Genomic DNA, 17,637 nt, shown 5'->3' with positions numbered 1-17,637 from the left:
AAACTTTCATAAGTGCGCAACCTAAATTACTAAACCTTCACAAGTGCACAACCTAAATCCCTAAACTTTCACAAGTCTAAATTACTAAACCTTCACAAGTGCACGACCTAAATCCCTAAACTTTCACAAGTGCGCAACCTAAATTACTACACTTTCACAAGTGCACAACCTAAATTACTAAACCTTCACAAGTGCACAACCTAAATTACTAAACCTTTGCAAGTGTACAACCTAAATCACCAAACCTTCACAATAGCGTAACCAAAATTAATAAACCTTCACAATTGTATAACCAAAATCACTAAACCTTCACAAGTGCGCAACCAAAATTAATAAACCTTCACAATTATGTAACCAAAATTACTAAACCTTCACAATTATGTAACCCAAATCACTAAACCTTCACAAGTGCGCAACCAAAATTAATAAACCTTCACAATTGTGTAACCAAAATCACAAACTTCACAAGTGCGCAACCAAAATCACTAACTTCACAAGTGCGCAACCAAAATCACCAAACCTTCAAAAGTGCACAACCAAAATCACAACCTTCAAAAGTGCACAACCAAAATCACTAAACCTTCAAAAGTGCACGACCAAAATTGCTAAACCTTCATAAGTGCACAACCAAAATCACTAAACCTTCAAAAGTGCACAACCAAAATTGCTAAACCTTCATAAGTGCACAACCAAAATCACTAAACCTTCAAAAGTGCACAACCAAAATTGCTAAACCTTCATAAGTGCACAACCAAAATCACTAAACCTTCATTAAGTGCACAACCAAAAAGACGACCTTCTCAAGGGCGCAAAGAAAATATCTAAACTCTCATAAGTGTGTAACTAAAATGCACTAAACCTTCACAGGTATGAGATTAGTTTATTACCCTATTGTATTTCAATGTATTTATTATCTTTTTTTTCTGTTTTAGAGCTCCGATTGTAACTCAATTTGCCACGTTAGGTCAAATGTGTTACTTGTGTGCATTACTTGAATTAAGTTTGAAATTAGGAGATATCTAATTTTTTACAATTTCGTCGAGAATGCGGACTTAATTGACTTTGTCGATTTAAAATTCTATTATTTTCTTTTCCGTAATATCCAAAAAAAAAAAAAAAAGTAGCAGCAGCAGCAGCAGCAGCATTTTTTTTTGACATTTGCACCGAAGTCAATGTAATTACTTAATAAAAAGTTCATAAAAGTGAATGTATGTAAAAGTTAGATTAAAGTATAAAATAGGTAAAATTTTGATTCTAGTCCCTATATACACCCTAACTTCAAAAAATTTGTAACACGACATTCAACCTTAACATCACTAGAGGAGCTTGTGCGGCAAAAAAAAAAAAAAAAAAAATGAATTCTTACTTCAAACACATCAGCTGCGACCGAAAAACAGCAAAATTAAGATTAAAAAATCACTGGAAAAAACACTTGCATAAGACAACAGATCTCAATCTTTACATTTTGATTTGTTTAATAGAAATATGCTATAAATTCACAGTAGACCAAAATAACCGCGGAAACATCTATAATACATTTCAAACACTAAATTACAGCTAAATAAAACTGATCCAAGTTTTAAAAGCTATCTAATAAATTTCACTTTCAAAATCCTCCCGATGGCAACGAACAATTAGGAGTTACATGAAAAGGTTTTCCCTCGTTTAGCACAACGATTGTTACAGAATACAGGTTCACGGGATATAGTGAAAGCTTTAAATTAGAAAATTATATAAAAATCAAATTTAAAGTTATTCCTTTGAATGTGTTAAATAATCACAATTGAAATCTCAAGCAAATCCCAATAAAGCAATCGAAGAATACTTGGGAAAAGCATACGAGAACATTTATTTGTACAAAAGGACATGTAGCCTCTTTTCATGTATGGAGGACAAACGAAAAGTATGAACAAAATGTGGAAATATTTAAATTTGGATCGTATAACACGGCGATGTCAGCATAAAGATAAAATTCGGAACAACAGTACTTTAATTTTACGGAGCTTAATACTTAAAACATAGGAAAGACACAAAGTAAAGTCTATAAATCTTTTAAAAACGAATACTTACATATAATATCGCCGCTTAAACGTTCACATCCTTAGGCCCATGGCAGAAATGGCCCTGTACAATTTGAAGGTTCAAAATGTAAGAACTTTGAAAATCAAGGAAGCAAAAATCCTTGTTCTGTCGTCCTTGGCAGACAGGTGGCTCCATCTGTATTTGGGCTTCATGACCATTATTGTATTGCTTATGGAAATTATAACTTTTTTTTTTATAGAAATGTACATATTTTTTTTTTTAAACTTTTTATCATATAGAAATGTACATAGGAAATTGACAATCTTTTGTCCTCGGTAAGAAGCAGCAACTTTTAATAATTTAATTTGAGGTGAAATTTCATTATATTTTACAACATTCTTTTTTAGTTCAATATCTATAAAAATGCTTCCTATAGAAATGTACATAGGAAGCATTTTTATGGATATTGAACTAAAAAAGAATGTTGTAAAATTTAATAAAATTTCACCTCAAATTAAATTATTAAAAGTTGCTGCTCCTTAACTAGGACAAAAGATTACCAAATTTTGAATATTTTCATCATTCTTTTGTGAATAGCAGGATAACGCTAATTACATAGGTTAGAAAAAGAGAATGATAATATATATATATATATATATATATATATATATATATATATATATATATATATATATATATATATATATATATATATATATATATAAAACAGGACACAACTGAAGTGAATCACTGGGCAAGATCAACTCTTTTATCTGGTACATTTTGCCATTTTCCTTCAAAATGTATGGAATACGTGTACCATTTCAATAATGTCAATACTCGCATGGAAAGTTCAAGAAAAGTTTGTTGCAATCAATTTGGTAGCAGTGTTTCTATTATTTTATGAATCAAAGTAAGGTAGAACAATCGGAATCAACTGAATGTGGATATATGTTTTTGTTCTTAAATCACCTTTCATGGATACAACTGTGTTTATCTAAAAACCATCAGACAATAAAGTCTGTTCAGGCGGGCCTTGGTGTGTGAAAAAAATTTCTTGCCAGTTAATATTTTGCTCTGTATCTTATCAGTTATTTCGCTAGCATTTGTATTTTTTTTGCACATCTTCATTGCATAGTGTTTTACAGTCTACATTAGCATATTATGGTAAGAATAGTCTGTAAGTCTAAAAAGTGAGAATCAGCTAGCCTCTCTAAAATTGAAACAACATTCATGGTCTACATTTCGTGACTCTACACCTAAGCATGTTCGTGTTTCCTACACAGATTCGCACATTACACTTTTACACTACGTGGATCTTGTCAAGATTAGCGAACCCAACATTTCCATGTCAAGATTAAGGAACCCAACTCTCCACATGTAAAGAATAACGAACCCAATTTTGCACATGTTAAGAATAGCGAAACCGATTAACCTCATGTCAAGAATAACGAACCCGGTGATGGTTGGGTTCGCTAATTTTGATATGAAAGGAAAAATAGAGATGGTAAATGAGAAAAAATATGCTGGAAATATAAATGATCACTTTATTGATAGAAGAAAAATATGCTGTAAGTGGATGCCTGGCTGCTGGTCAACGAAGTGCAAAGAGTGGTTCACGGTTCTGTGCTGGTAGTTTTGATTATATTTCTATATTTCCATTCATCGCTGTGAATAGTTGATCTATGTCTCGCTACTTTTTCTATTGTTGGTAGAAGTGTGTCTTGACCCCCATGTTCCACTATTTCCATATATCCCATTGCTGGTGATGTACTAGTAACAACAAAGTCAAAAACGAAGACTTGACGCGTAGGGGATCATCCTCGATGGTGTTTAGATTTATGTGAAAAGCACGAGTCATCAACTTGAACCATTATCCCAGGCCCAACAAGTTTTATAGGATTAAGCCCACTCGTAAAGAATAACGAACCCAATTTTGCACATATAAAGAATAGCGAACCCAATTAACCTCATGTCAAGAATAACAAACCCGGTGATGGTTGGGTTCGCTAATCTTGACAAGATCCCACTACGTTACTACAACACCTCGATCAAATACACACAAAAATACAAACGTATAACTAAGCAACATTCTAAACGTCCTTGAAAATAGGCATTTCATGAAAAATCGACCATAAATCAATTATTTTTATATGGATTCCCTCTGGGATATCTCTTCTTTCAATTATAAAATGTAGTCCAGCCAACGCAAGAGCCCGTGTCTGGCACGGGGCTCGACAATCTAACAAGCAAGAAAGTTCAGACCGGTACTATAATTTAACACCCCCCTCTCTCTCTCTCTCTCTCTCTCTCTCTCTCTCTCTCTCTCTCTCTCTCTCTCTCTCTCTCTCTCTCTCTCTCTCTCTCTCTCTCTCTCTCTCGACAACTAATGTATTCACATCTAAAAATTGAACATTAGAACGCTATATGATTAACTCGTAAATTGTGTTATTTTACAATAGTTACTGCTTTAGAATATGTTACGTTTTCTTTGAATATGGAGGAATCGTTTTTATTGGGCATAAACTGTATATATGAGTATATACGAGTGGGCGTCGATGTTCTGAGCGTATTTATGACCCTTCACCTGTACTATTCGACAACTGAATAATCATTAAAACTTCAGAATCTAGCTAAAGTGGTTTATCATCTTGGTCGGAACAAGGAACTTGGGTGGAATACAAGCTACACAAGTGTACAAGAAGTCAAGAAGTATGGGTAAGATACACGGTAATTAAGCATCGAGTATTCTCACGTATTACAATTTGATTCTTTCACTATAGATAATTTAGCTGTGAAGGGCTTTTAATATATTTGTTTAATAAGTATTAATGTGATACTGGACAGATGATAGATCAATTTCAGAATTGAAGGCAAAGTTTATCGCATTAACGAACATTCTAAATAAGTCACCCTTAAAATAAAAGCTAAATAAAGAAAACGATTCATCAGCGTTTAAAGAAAACGTAACTTGCTTTTTAAAGCATAAACTAAGGTAAAATTTTGCAATCTGAGATGTATGAAGATACTGTTCAATTGTTGGAAATTAGACACAGAGTATTAAGGCTCCATCCACACAGCGAGGTTTGTTCGATGAAATTTACTTAAGATGACGTCAGACGTGTAGTAGAAAAGGTCTGTATAGATTTTTGTTCGTATGATTACCGAAGTAACGAGATTTGTGCTCGTTGGTGGTTAAAAACTGGGAAGATATGATTACCTGACGTACGGAGTTACGTTTTTCACCTATGTCAACGATATAATATTTATATATCCTCTATTTTAGAATTTATGAAAAAATATTCCAAATTTTATTGCTCCCGTGAAGCAACTTTAAACTTGATAGTTGTATAAACAACGCCCATCTATCCTTAGGGGTGTGAGGTCGATGTTTATAGAGATCGCGATGCAAGAGTTGCAGCAATTTTTAAAGTAACTCATGAATTTAATATATTGTTATCGAAGAAGAGGTAAAACCAGAACTAACACTTCTCAATAACATAGACGAGAAATACGGCAAATTATCAAGTTTAAGAAATCTCTTTCCTTAGGACTTCATAGATCTCTCTACAAGTTTCGGGTATAATTTTACACTAACCTTGCTTTAAAATCCCTGTTGTATTGTGTATTGAGGTTCTGTATAGTTGCATCATGTTGACAGATGAAATGCTGCTGCCTGTGATAGGGCTTCAACACAAAAACTTGTCTCGTATTTATTATTCTGTTTGGTGATTGGAGGTTCCAGTTTCAAGATAAGATTATTAAACTTAATATATCCATTTTCACTCAATTTATGAAATCTAGTTCTAATGCACTTTACAACTCCCATAGTATTGTAACACGACTTCCCAAATTTTCTCTGGTTTGCTAACACTTTGTAACAAAGTCTTCGTTTTTTCCTAGCACGGCAATAACCATACACGAGAGTTTTGTTTGTGTAAAACTGTTCGTTTTCTCTTTACTCATACACCAATCACTCTTGCTGTCGTCACTAGGCTCTCACTGCTCACCTGTCATTGTCTGGACGCAAGCATAAAGACCCTTACTGAACTTTGTTCGATGAGAAACTAAAGTTCACTAAACAATGTTACAAAGTATGAATGGAGCCTTAAAAGAAAGCTTCACTTTTATAGCCGCAATGTTATACTTTCACTCAATACTTAGCATTATAATTTACCCTCAATTCTATACAAATATTCAATATATCTCTTGATTTCTTCAATCCTGTCCTAAATTTGGTCATTAGGAATAGCAATTCTGCAATTTGTTGTGAAGGATATTTAAATCATGCTCGACTTATGTCCAGTAAAGCATTTTGATTTCAAAGTAATTAGTTTATCAACTCTTCCATAGTGTTGTAAATGTTATAGAATATCCAATGGATACACAACACTCACTTCGGTTAACACTTCATTGATTTTAAAGTAGTTCAGTTTTTATAGATCTTTTATAGCCTACATAAAACACACTTTGTTGTTGTCTCACAGGATGTAGATACAGGAGAGGGGGTTCCCAGCCCCCTCGCCCCGTCCCTAGCAGTACCACCTGAACTTGCTTGAGTCCCTTGTTAGGCTGGAGGAACGTAGAGAGTAGAGGTCCCCTTTTTTGTTTTGTTTCATTTGTTGATGTCTGCTACCCCCAAAATTGGGGGAAGTGCCTTGGTATATGTATGTGTATGTATAAAACACACATGCAAATTCATATCCATTGTATGGTAATATATCTAAAGTTTTCAAGAAGAAATTCATAATAGCGTATTTCAACCAGGAACAAAGTGGTAGGTTGTGGTTGTCTGGTGGTATCGTCGTTGCCTAGTGATTGCCAGAGGTTAATAGTCCCACTCAAAGACTAAATACTGAAGGAAGATAGGAAGGCTGAGCCTAATACCACTCAAATGAGTGTGCGAATAAAAGATGCTAGATACTCCCATGCGAAACGAATGGCTCCATCTATTGAGCGAGCGGTCAAACATTCAGAGCGTTAATGCTTACGGGAACATATGATGACATTTGATTGTAAATTTGCCTTATATTTGTTCATAATTTGCATTACTGCGTCAGTATATTGTATTCTTATATTTATGACATTCTTATATTTTAGATAACTAAATTGTAGGTTTACAAATAGGCACATATATAGATTAAGAATGCTTATTCTAAGTTTTTCATTCTATTGTATCAAACTTAATAGCTATATCTCTTATAATTCAGTTAATTTTCTTACAAATTTATATATTGTATATAACAATCATTTTTAAATGTTCTATAAAATATCACGCTCGAATAAATTAAAACATACTGTATATCTGATATGTTTAACTTAGCCACAAGTTCATTTGTGTAGGCATACATTTAATCACAGTTTGTAGGCCACTGTAGGATGGAGATATTAAGCGTATACAAAACACAATTGTAATTTTCTATTTATTGAAACAGAAAGGCATAATGCACTCATATATACTATTTAGTAATATAAAATAATAAATGTATAAATATACAAACAAAAGGAACAAAATAACTCAGTACATTGTATCACCCATAAAAATAATCAAAAGGTGGTTGGAAATAGAAATAAGGTAGCATACAAGCCACCCGAAAGTGCAAAATAGATCACATGCAAATGAACTTTGATAAATTATACACAAATAAGACAAAAACTCAGTAAACAATATTGCACATACAAAAACTGTAAAAAAATAACATACAAACCAAAATTACATTATGAATTACATGCAGATAAACTCTTAATATAATTATAAATGAGAAAACATAATACTAAAAAAAAAGTTTTCTTCAAAAATTAAATACATAATGCAAACATAAGACAAAGCAAGTATGCAAACATAGAAAGTACAGACAGTAAAAAAACATTCAATGTTCATTAAAATACAAATACAGTAGAAAAATATTGTAAAATGTTCGTCTTAATTTAGGAAATATAAAAAAAATTAGAATACAAGGAACACTCACACAAAATAACATGTTGAAGCAGTATACCTCTGTACTTATAAGTCAAAGTTAGATATGTTACATGCCACTAAACATGTTCCTAACGCCAAATATGTCAGTTCCTGAGAAATACAGTATATTATTTTAATAGCTTTATAATAAAAAAAAAAAAAAAAAAAAAAAAAAAAAAAAAAAAAAAAAAAAAAAAAAAAAAAAGAATTTGAAACGAAAAAATGTACTGTGGATGCCTTGCCTTAACCTTGTATCCAATAACAATGGGGCTTACACATTAGTAGCACATATTTCATGTTATTATACTTATTACTCACCGTTCTTTGTCCTTAGGGAACCTGTGAAACACCTAATGAGGATCGGTTTCTTTACGTTTATTGCAAAAAACACACCGTGTGACTAATTCACTGTTGGCGCCATGATTTCGTGTGTTTGACCGTCAAATTTTGAATATAAACAAACAGACAAACTATATACCTACAACGCAGTCTAAATTCTGAGCGGTCAAACTTATGTTCACTTTGGAGTTTGGAATTGCCAGCTAGTGTATCGACATTATTTTGAGCCTTCCTATCTTCCTTCAGTATATAGTCTTTGGTCCCACTCAGACTAGTCCCTTAGGTCGCTGCAACCTCAACATCCTTGTGAGCTAGGGATGGCGGTTTTGAGGGAGCCTATAGTTCTATGTGCAGTCTCATCAGCAGCCATTGCCTGGCCCTCCTTGGGTGGAGAGGGGGCTTAGGCGCTGATAAATGATATGGTCCGTGTCTAGAGCATTGTCATCCTTGATAGGGCAATGTCACTGGCCCTTGCTTCTGCCATTAACGAGTGGCCTTTTAAAACTTTAAACCCAAGTAATTGTACCATCAGAGTTCAAAATAAGTTTCTGGGTATCAAGATGATAATAATCAGGAACATTGGTCAAGTAAAAAAAAAAAAAAAAAAAAAAAAAGGTTAGTAGAGACCCTTCCTTAAGAGGAGCAAATGAAGGGCGGGAACTGACGAGTCATTTTCTCGCTTTAAAACCAGATCAAACAACCCATGGAAGGCACTAGGCTTGGGTAGAACATAACACTTGGGCCAGACAATAGGCATTAGAGACAAAGCAGTCAGCAGAGCTGTGCCAGGCATAGTGGTCCCTTGTCAAGATCCCATCCATTTTGATAGTTTGCCTGTGGCTCCATAGACTATGACGTAATCTACACTCGTGATCGCCACTCACTCTAAAATTAGGTTAACTACCTTTAATTCATTTGCCATTCGTGTGTTAGGGGCTTTAGGGACAGAGGGGATCTGTACATTCTAGAGTGCAACCCGAAATTTATAGATTGGGGGCAATACTCATTTGTAATTCAACCAGGTGATGTAAAAACCGTTAACTTGGGAGATTGAAGGTTATCTTAGAGTAATTAAATACTGATGGCATAGGCAATAGTACATACTTGTCAGTTTCAAGTTCTTTAAGCATTTATAAAATGTAACATGTTCGGTTTTCTATGGTTTTTATAAATAGTTATCCAATTTTTAAGTTATACAGCCCTATTTCATACATATAGCATAATTCCTATGAAAAGTTTACAGTATGAAAATAGTTAAGAGGTAAAGAGTAACCATGTATGGAAAACTGACCATGTGTTTGCTCCATGAAAGCCACTACGGAAAAGCGAGTAGCATTTTTCTAAAGTTACTGTCCAGCAAAGCCACATTGCTTTTGCAAGTTAACGCTAAGGATACTTTTTAACTAATGAAAAAGGATACATACTACTGATTTGTGGCGAATGGGTGCAACCTCCTGTGTGCCAATTATCAAATGGGTACAAAGATTCTGTCCATTTTTAAGTAACCTTTTAGGACAGGATTTATCAGCAAGCTTTGCTGTAAGGGCTGCTTATCTGGCACGACAGCAGGGGAATTTTTTTACTATTTATAAACATAGTATAAAAGGACAGTGTTTAAGAGTCAATTTTAATTTTATTGTAAGCAGCTGCAAACTTACGCTTAATAAGAAATACTAATTTGATCTATCAGACTTCCATTGCTAACAAATCACTTTTTTCTCTTATCTATAGTTTCTAAGTTATTTTCACTTTCCTATATTCTATTTTTGGAAATAAATTTATACAATAATGAAGGTATAGGTGAAATTATTTTTGGAAAGACAATTCCAACAACAAACAAGGTATAGGTGAAACAATTTAGTATAGATATATTTATATACAAAGTTTATCTTAAAAATCTATAACTTTAAATATCCATAGCTATATATCTATCCAGTAAGATATCTTCACAGTTAAGAGACACCATCTAAAAATAAAATAAGGTTAAGGTCTCTCCAAGACCTCATCTCACCCTGACTAAACCCATACCAGCCATATAGGAGGCAGTTTAGTTTTTCTTTATCAACTAAAGACAAACAAAATTTAATCCAAAACAATTACATTATATAGCCGGTACATGTTCTAAGAAAATATATATAAAAAAAATATAAATTCTTAAGTCAGTCACTGTAGAACAAGATTATCTAAAAATGCTCTACTTTCCAATATTTTCGGTCCTGACTTTGAAAGCATAAGTGGTCCGAAAATAGCAAAATTGGCAGTTTAGACATTTAAATTTGTAAATGACAGACGATCTAATGGCAGTCGGCAGGCGGTCTTTGAAAATAAAAACTTTCAATCTAATTTCAGGCGATTTATATCACTATCATGATGAAATTTAAACATAAGAATTAGCCTTTGGAGGATAAACTATAATGAAGCAATACTGTATTTTAACAAGGTATTTCCGTAATTACAAATAAAAACATTTAAATTTATGGTCAAAGACAAAATGCTTCTTACGCTAAAAGTACACAAACGTAAGTGTCATGGTCAAACAAACTAATATATTAGGAAAACTTTTAAAAAGTAGACCATAATCCAAAAAGGGCTACTAATAAGGATAAGGTGCTCTTAAAAATCAATTCTCTTGTTGCTGCTAATCAAAATTGATCCAATTTGTGGTGCTGCTCTGAAAATCCACTGTTCTACTGGCGAAACGAAGTGAGTTTATGTCTTGCTGATGCAAGCCTCCAAGTGAGATGTTGAACACTGGCGTTTTTGAGTTTCCGACCAGAGACCTCTAGAGAAAGCTAGTTCGTTCAGAGCTTCTGTAGTGAACGCGACTTTCCTTCTGGGCAAGATAACCATGATTAAGTTGTTGAGGTCGGCTAGATACCTGTTGATGTTCTGGGACTTGAGACTTCTATGCCAGCTGGTTACTTTGACAGGTCTACTGTGCAAAATTGTCTGAAATAAGATCATTGCAAATTAATTTAAATGTTAAGTCATTTAGTTTCTCTACGACTTAGTTTTGAATAAGAAAGTGGTCAACCAATTATGACAGTTTAAAAATATTAAAATTTAGCACAATCTTTCACAAACGATATTTGATAAAAGCTCGTGATACAGGCTATCTCTTGACTGACTTTTCTTTCAATGCCCAAATAGATTATGTAGTAAAACCTGCTGGTTATCTTAGATAGCATAGCTTTTAAAAAGAAATGACCAATAGAAAATCTTTTAAAGAAACTTAATAAAGAGTCTTATTACCAGGATTGACAACCTATTTGAGAGAACCTGGTAGTTGTATTATGAAGTTAAGATTAGTTTAAGCTGCAAGATTAAAGAAGGTAAATTGGAACAGTAGAATTACAAGTGGTTGAAGGTAGGAAGGAGTCCAAGCGGTTCCTAAGATTATTCAGTAATGCAGTTTACGATTACTTTCACTAATAATTTTTGTTCTCTAATAATGCTTAGCCATTCGTGCTACTTGGCACATTCTTCTCTGATCATGATTAAATGTGAACGGAAAACGAATGGAGAATACAAGAAATTTAAGAATTATAGCTCAGTAGAAATTTAATCTCTCATACAGCCTTAAAATGGCCACCAAATCCATCTCTCATACAGACTAAAAATGGCCACCAAATCCATCTCGCATACAACCTTAAAATGGCCACCAAATCCATCTCGCATACAGACTAAAAATGGCCACCAAATCCATCTCGCATACAACCTTAAAATGGCCACCAAATCCATCTCGCATACAGCCTTAAAATGGCCACCAAATCCATCTCGCATACAGCCTTAAAATGGCCACCAAATCCATCTCGCATACAGCCTTAAAATGGCCACCAAATCCATCTCGCATACAGCCTTAAAATGGCCACCAAATCCATCTCGCATACAGCCTTAAAATGGCCACCAAATCCATCTCGCATACAGCCTTAAAATGGCCACCAAATCCATCTCGCATACAGCCTTAAAATGGCAACCAAATCCATCTCGCATACAGCCTTAAAATGGCCACCAAATCCATCTCGCATACAGCCTTAAAATAGCCACCAAATCCATCTCGCATACAGCCTTAAAATGGCCACCAAATCCATCTCGCATACAGCCTTAAAATGGCCACCAAATCCATCTCGCATACAGCCTTAAAATGGCCACCAAATCCATCTCGCATACAGCCTTAAAATGGCCACCAAATCCATCTCTCATACAGACTAAAAATGGCCACCAAATCCATCTCGCATACAGCCTTAAAATGGCCACCAAATCCATCTCGCATACAGCCTTAAAATGACCACCAAATCCATCTCGTATACAGCCTTAAAATGACCACCAAATCCATCTCGCATACAGCCTTAAAATGGCCACCAAATCTATCTCTCATACAGCCTTAAAATAGCCACCAAATCCATCTCGCATACAACCTTAAAATAGCCACCAAATCCATCTCGCATACAACCTTAAAATAGCCACCAAATCCATCTCGCATACAGCCTTAAAATGGCCACCAAATCCATCTCTCATACAACCTTAAAATGGCCACCAACTATCTCGCATACAGCCTTAAAATGGCCACCAAATCCAAGACAAAATTTTAAATACTACGTACCTTCTTTGCAGACCTTAGAACCAAGGTGTAGTCATCAATAAATTCGATGGGACGAATAACTATTTCAGTTTACTTCTTCACAGAGGAGTGGCTTCACTGACTGGCGTTGGCGTTTTCCTGAAACATTTGGCTTTTTAAAAGATGGTCCAATACTAGTTTTATACGTAACATATGAATTAATAAAGTGGATGTCTTACATAAGATTTTTAATGGAAATAACTGATTAGAAATTCTTTCAGTTAACTATAGTCATTTCTTTCAGACAAAGTAGATTGAACTACTTTATAAAACTTTTATGTACACATTTTACACTAACAACAACAGATATGAAATATTCTCGATTGAAAGCACAAAAATTAATCTCATAACGCTTAACTTGTACCTTAAGTTATGAAGTAGTATCTAGCAACTTCTGATTACCTTTTCTTGCAGGGGCTTACGAGAGCTCTCTATCCCAATTATCAGTTTTACTTGCTCCAAGATTTGCTAAATTTCACTTGACAAGAGAACTCCAGACGTTCATGTCTAGATTCTTTAACTGCTCTGACCCAGATCATATCGCAACTAATAATGGCATGGCAAATGATCACAACTGTAAAGTCATGGTAGTAGATGAGTGGTCAACCAACTTTGTGGTCTCAACTCCTGCAATAAGAAAAAAAATAGGTAAGCAAAATAGAATAGGTACCTCCAGCTACATGATGAAATGCGAGTAAAGTAACAAGTTCTGGGATACCCGCTATTTGACAAAACCAATACCCGCTATTTGACAAAACCTATACCCATTATTTGACAAAACCTATACCCTCTATTTGATAAAACCTATACCCTCTATTTGATAAAACCTATACCCTCTATTTGATAAAACCTATACCCTCTATTTGATAAAACCTATACCCTCTATTTGATAAAACCTATACCCTCTATTTGATAAAACCTATACCCTCTATTTGATAAAACCAATACCCTCTATTTGATAAAACCAAGAGGCATAGGGCAAACTTCTACACCAGGAACAAACTACCATACTGATGTATAGTTGAAATTCCTAAATTATTAAGATTTAAAAAATTGTAGATAATGAAAGTAACAAGGACTTCAAAGCGATATATAAAAGGGTGACAAGTGCTCTAGTGTATGAGGTTATTATATGTTTGTTAGCAAAATTCTTAGAAAAATAATCGTTGTATACAACCAAACCTGCGAATGTCTATGTAATCTTGTCCATTTATTTTTAAAGAACTTTCATATCTAAGATGGCGCTGAATGACCTAATCTCTACACATTCAAGCCAGCTTGAGAACCAAATAAAAACCTATTAAGAGGTACTTAAATTGCAGCTTAAATCGCCCACTGTGGGCATGCTAAAGGTACGGTATCTTGGCTTAGCAAACTTTAATCAGTCTTTAAAATTGCTTAACCATAACTATAACCATGACAAAATTCAGTCATTATGTACAATAACTGGGATTGTAACAACCACTGAAATCGTATTATGAGCTGTAGTTTGTCTCCGTATGGTTTGAGAAGCGAGCAACTGCCTGAACCATAATATCTGCCGATCCTGAACAATGGCTGGGGTTGTAGCAACCACTGAAAACCGGTATGAGCTTTAGTTCATGTAGTTGAGAAGCCAGAAACCTCTATGAACATTGAACCCAGACCTTTCAACCTAACCGCAGATAGTAAAGCATCATTTGAAGTGCCCAAACTGCATGGTTCTACCACAACCATCGTCTTTATCCAATGCCTATGTATGAAATTTGACTTTCAGTATTTAGAGAAGCACTGGATTTCCATGAAAAAGTAAACTGACGTGTAATCTAGTATTTACAGGAGCCCAACTATTCAAGGAGCAATTGTCATTTATTAAGATACAAAAACATTTAGGCAATAAAGATTTCACCGAACCTTCAGGGATTTTCATTTCTCTTTCATAAAGATTAATAACCAAGTAATTTGATAAAGGAAATTCACTGACCTTCCATAAAAACCAAGACTATTCTACATTAGACTGCAACTGCTGTTGGGTCACAACCCGAGGGGCCTTTCGTCCTGAAGGACCTGGAAGGAGATACTCATATTCAGTGGTTATTCTTCTGGTCCTATACTGCACCTTTTAACAGAATCAAGCTAAGGGTATTATTTTACTCAGACATTAATTGCTTTCAACAATATAGGTTTTTCTGTTGTATGTGATTTAAATCATTTTGAGGTTTATTTCCATCGAAAATGAATATTTACCCTTCCACCATCCCTCCCCCTATAGATAATCTTGGGGAACCTCCTTGGGAGGCGGGGTTTTGGGTGGGAGAGACAAAGTAGGTAAAAACAAGAGCAAAATGTTGGAAAAACCTAAATAAAACACTCAAAACATAATGGACTGGTATATAGGTATACACTGAGTTCGAAATACATAAAAACACTGGAGATGGGAAAACCCCTTGCCAAGAATTTTACATGAGAAAATGGCATACAAATGGACTATATGACCAGTTTTTGCACGTCACATTGTAGTTGTGCACTAACCTAACCTTAAATAACCTAACCTGTCACTATATATCTGCACCTGGATGGAAGGGCTTCGCCCCCCACCCCACCCCCACCCCTTTTAGGTGGGGCCTTGCTCACCACACCCACCCCCTTTTAGGTGGGGGCCTTGCTCACCACACCCACCCCCTTTTAGGTGGGGGCCTTGCTCACCACACCCACCCCCTTTTAGGTGGGGGCCTTGCTCACCACACCCACCCCCTTTTAGGTGGGGGCCTTGCTCACCACACCCACCCCCTTTTAGGTGGGGGCCTTGCTCACCACACCCACCCCCTTTTAGGTGGGGGCCTTGCTCACCACACCCACCCCCTTTTAGGTGGGGGCCTTAACCCCCACACCCAATTGGTTCTTGATTATCAAAATAATATCAACCAACTTCCTAACAAAAACTACGCCTATAAACACTGGTTGCTCTACTGGTTTTAAGAGAATCTCTTACCGTATGATGGTTCCACAATTTATTGACCCAATGATTGATAAATAGTTAAGCAGGAAGAGGAGTACCATCTAAAAAGGTACCTTTATAATCTGTAACTTTATATCCACTTCGCCGGCGTTTCTTTGTTTTAGCAATAACCACAGAACTTTAATACCAAATATGCTTATCTTCCCTAAAAAGTAATGGTTTGACACTTAGGACACTGAACACTTAAGGTAATACAGAATGTTGACGGAAAAAATCATACGCATATTTTGCATGTTCGGGATATGCACCATCATGATATTTCTCTATTACCCAAAAAATAGAGCTCACAAGAGTCAACTGAATATCACTATCCATACTTTTAACCTGATGGCGGAAAAGAAACTCCTTGGTCTGTTGGAACCGTATAGTTTTCCGATTGGTTAACAATGAAAACTTCAAATTGACAGAGTTACATAAAGTATGACAATTGACGTAATCTCTAACGAGGACCAACCAAAACAGTATTTTTGAGAGAATCAGGTAGGTTTGTAGATGGCAGTTGTAGATTGTCCAGTTGTCGAAACAGTGGCAAAACGTTAAAAGTATTACGTAATTCCAAAAAAGTTTGTTATTGGCTGAAGTCAATTAGAGTTAAACCATAAGAGATGAAACAGGTGATTTGAGTGGTGGTCGATGACAAAATGAACTCGCTCAGGGTACTGATTGGTGTAGAAGGCAAATATTAAGACGTCGTAAAATTACTTCCAATAACATTAGTTGAAAGGTAGAGCCAACAACCAAAACAGATTGGTTCTATGCGTACGCACCGAGAAGATAAATTTACCACCTACTAGATTGAGATTTAAGAAGCTTCTACCTAGTAGAATGCGATTTACAGAAATGCCTGTGTCCATGAAAAGGATATTGGACTAACTTTTTCAGGTGAACTCGCTAACGTTTTTCTTGATTTTCACGAGAACTAGGCATTTGCGACAAAATATTATACAGAAATACTACAAATCGTTTTCAGGTGAACTCCCTAACGTTTTTCTGGATTTTCATAAGAACTAGGCATTTGCGACATAATATACAGAAATACTACAAAACGTTTTCAGGTGAACTCGCTAACGTTTTTCTGGATTTTCATAAAAACTAGGCATTTGCGACAAAATATTATACAGAAATACAACAAAACTTTATCAGGTGAACTCGCTAACGTTTTTCTTGGTTTTCATAAGAACTAGGCATTTGCGACATATAATATTATACAGAAAACCTACAAAACACTTCCTTAACATAGTGAACCAAGTTAAAATACGCTACATTATTAATGTCCATAAATAATAGGCCTATACCAGGCTAAGTTGACAGATCCACAGTATAAGTACATTCACCAACAACTACCAAAGTTGAAGCCTAGCAGAAAATATTTGATCTGATCCACTGACATTTAAGAAATTATGAAAGATGATAAGTGCTAGTCTTGCACAATCACATCCGATAGGTGATGTCAGCTTAGTTACGAATAAAACTAAATACGGATAAATTTACCCAATCAGTACAAACAATTGCACTACCATTAACCAGTTTTAGTTTAAAGATCCGAACTAATTTTCCCCAATTTACACAAAATTCAATTACTTGACAGCATACAACCTATATCACATTCTAGAAGTAAATCCACCTCAAAATGAAAATGAAATTATACGTCATAACGTATACAAATTCCCACTTCCCAGTAATAAAATTTCTAATTGA

The 17,637-nt window shown here is 35.0% G+C and overlaps 1 long non-coding RNA gene across 1 annotated transcript; it reads right to left on the bottom strand.

Moving 5' to 3' along the window:
- Positions 1 to 10,168: 10,168 nt before the first annotated feature.
- LOC137640732 (uncharacterized) lies at positions 10,169 to 13,601 on the bottom strand. The gene is made up of 3 exons (XR_011044472.1): positions 13,344 to 13,601; positions 12,924 to 13,040; positions 10,169 to 11,269 (listed from the first exon to the last, which is right to left on the bottom strand). It is a non-coding gene; the product is annotated as an uncharacterized lncRNA (long non-coding RNA).
- Positions 13,602 to 17,637: the final 4,036 nt, after the last annotated feature.

This window comes from Palaemon carinicauda, chromosome 5, assembly GCF_036898095.1.
Source record: "Palaemon carinicauda isolate YSFRI2023 chromosome 5, ASM3689809v2, whole genome shotgun sequence".
Taxonomy (NCBI): domain Eukaryota; kingdom Metazoa; phylum Arthropoda; class Malacostraca; order Decapoda; family Palaemonidae; genus Palaemon; species Palaemon carinicauda.
The sequence above is the reverse complement of the archived record's forward strand: the minus strand, read 5'-3'. Positions and strand labels throughout refer to the sequence as shown.